The 3,232-nt window shown below is 34.8% G+C and overlaps 1 long non-coding RNA gene across 1 annotated transcript in view; it reads right to left on the bottom strand.

Annotated features, from left to right (window-relative positions):
• LOC111625283 overlaps window positions 1-2,388 on the bottom strand; it is a 13,732-nt gene extending 11,344 nt beyond the window's left edge. The window contains exon 1 of the long non-coding RNA XR_002756704.1: window positions 2,176-2,388. This is a non-coding gene — a long non-coding RNA (uncharacterized LOC111625283). The remainder of the gene's footprint in view (window positions 1-2,175) is intronic.
• Between the last annotated feature and the right edge of the window lie 844 nt (window positions 2,389-3,232).

Genomic DNA, 3,232 nt, shown 5'->3' on the forward strand with positions numbered 1-3,232 from the left:
CCGATCGATCTCTATTTGCGTATACAAACGCCATCTAGGATCAACTGGATCTCGATCAAACTAATCCTAGCGGAGGGTAGGATCGTTTGGATCGGATAAAAGAGATTAAAGATGGCGGCTTCCATGGTCGAAGTTAAGCTGACAGTGCATTTCTTCCTTTTCCTATTACTATTTCTTTTGATTGTAATAAAATGGGAACAAGATCCTTCAGTAAATTTTCGAAAGTAAGTCGACTTACTCGAAAGTGTTCTTTAAAAACATTTGGCCTATATTCTAGTGCAACCTCTGAAACAGTTATTTTGCATACCGATTTCTTTTTTTTTTCTTACTTTTATATTGTGTTAAATAATTAACCAAAATTAATTCTTCTTCCTCGGATTCTGAATCTAATTCGGATAATATTTCTAAAAAGATTCCTAAACTTGCCGCCATCTTCGATCCTACTCGTATACTTTCCGCCATGACAGAAGCTATCTGTATCACGTGACAAGGACTGATCCGATTTTACAGATCAATCTATACAAAACGAAAAGTATATGCACCCAAGGAGTACATGTCAGGAGTTGCAATTTGGCACAGAGTATTAGGTGCCCAAATCATGCGCGCATAAAAAAAACAGACTTGTAGGTAGTCGGGGGACTGAAAACCGAGTCTAAATAAAATACAAAATGGCGACACTCTCTACAAACACGCAGTAGCGCGAAATTTGCGCATGCGTTGCTGGTTGGGAAGTTGGAAATACGAATATTGTGAAATCGAATTTTGAAAAACGAATCTTTGAAAAAACCCGTTTACCTGTCCCGTGTTATTCCACACATATTTCTGGTCGCCACGTTTCATCATCGGAACGTTTTTGAAACTAGATGGCGCGTCGTTATAATTTTATATTAAAACTAACTTCCGAAATATAATTTGTTTTCTTTTTATATTTATGAACATGTATATATTATTTGAACAAAATAATAAAATAATTTCGAACGATACAATAGCCACGATTATTTTTTTCAAAAACGAGAAATTTTCGTTAGGCATCGGCAAAAATTCAAGCCGGAGCGACACGCAACGGAGAGAAATTTCGAAATTGGATAGATTAATTTCACCGAAAATACCTGGTGGATGACCTGGTGGCCGAGACAGGCGAAGTTTCAAAGATGGCGCTCAAAACCAGCGATACCAAAGATTGGAGAATGAGAACGAGACCCGTCGTGAGCAGGGTTACCACTCCTTGGTTTTAAAACCCACATCTGGGTTTTTCGATCTTCTCTTGGTTTTTAGGTTGTTTTTTTAAATATGACTTTACATATACAGTAGAGTCTGGATTATCCGACCTAAACGGGCGGGTAAAACGTCGGATAAGCAAACATGTCGGATAATAGGGAAGTATTCAGAAAAAGTTCATTAAACATCAAACTACGTTATTCTTTTAAAAGTTAAGCACCCAAACATTATATTTTACAACAAATCAACAGAAAAAATATCAATACGCGGTAACGTTATACAGTCGTTTGTAGTATAAACATTGGTTCCTGCTTTATACCATTGGGTGGTTCCATGTTTACGTAGTAAATTATACAGAATCTGATTGCAGGTAACTTCACTATCGTGGACTGATTGCATTCTCAGACGATCGGATGAATCAGAGAAATTTTATATCAACAAGCAAATTTAATTTGGCATTTTTATCGCCGACATCTGCTCGCTCGGTTAATGTTTAAATTTCACCGAAATTAACTCGTATATATAACTTATGTAAATGAATCTATAAATACATCAAATTCGATAACTTCGTTAACATATTTGTAATTAAAATGACACTTTTCATTATAATTAAGTGATTAATTAAGAATTGTTACCATACAAAAATATGTTATTCCGTGTTTTAATGTTTTGTAAAAATTAATTAATGAATTATTTTAAGATATAAATTATTCATTTTTAAATTAATTATTTTTCAAAAATTGCTCTAAACGGTATTAACGGAATTAAANAAAAAAAACAGACTCGTAGGTAGTCGGGGGACCGAGAACCGAGTCTAAATAAAATACAAAATGGCGACACTCTCTACAAACACGCAGTAGCGCGAGATTTGCGCATGCGTTGCTGGTTGGGAAGTTGGAAATACGAATATTGTGAAATCAAATTTTGACAAACGAATCTTTGAAAAAACCCATTTACCTGTCCCGTGTTATTCCACAAATATTTCTGGTCGCCACGTGCTAACCTTGACCGATTGACCGGAGATGTCGCGTTTCATCATCGGAACGTTTTTGAAACTAGATGGCGCGTCGTTATAATTTTATATTAAAACTAACTTCCTAAATATAATTTGTTTTTTTTTTATATTTATGAACATGTATATATTATTTGAACAAAATAATAAAATAATTTCGAACGATACAATAGCCACGATTATTTTTTTCAAAAACGAGAAATTTTCGTTAGGCATCGGCAAAAATTCAAGCCGGAACGACACGCAACGGAGAGTAATTTCGAAATTGGATAGATGAATTTCACCGAAAATGCCTGGTGGATGACCTGGTGGCCGAGACAGGCGAAGTTTCAAAGATGGCGCTCAAAACCAGCGATACCAAAGATTGGAGAATAAGAACGATACCCGTCGTAAGCAGGGTTACCACTCCTTGGTTTTAAAACCCACATCTGGGTTTTTCGATCTTCTCTTGGTTTCTAGGTTGTTTTGTTTAATATGACTTTACATATACAATAGAGTCTGGATTATCCGACCTAAACGGGCGGGTAAAACGTCGGATAAGCAAACATGTCGGATAATAGGGAAGTATTAAGAAAAAGTTCATTAAACATCAAACTACGTTATTCTTTTAAAAGTTATGCACCCAAACATTATATTTTACAAAAAATCAACACGCGGTTACGTTATACAGTCGTTTCTAGTATAAACATTGGTTCCTGCTTTATACCATTGGTGGTCCCATTTTTACGTAGTAAATTATACAGAATCTGATTGCAGGTAACTTCACTATCGTGGACTGATTGCATTCTCAGACGATCGGATGAATCAGAGAAATTTTATATCAACAAGCAAATTTAATTTGGTATTTTTATCGCCGACATCTGCTCGCTCGGTTAATTTTTAAATTTCACCGAAATTAACTCGTATATACAGTATAACTTATGTAAATGAATCTATAAATACATCAAATTCGATAACTTCGTTAACATATTTGTAATAAAAATTACACTTTTCATTATAATT

This window comes from Centruroides sculpturatus, unplaced genomic scaffold (assembly GCF_000671375.1).
Source record: "Centruroides sculpturatus isolate CEXI.00-Female unplaced genomic scaffold, Cexi_2.0 scaffold221, whole genome shotgun sequence".
NCBI lineage: Eukaryota > Metazoa > Arthropoda > Arachnida > Scorpiones > Buthidae > Centruroides > Centruroides sculpturatus.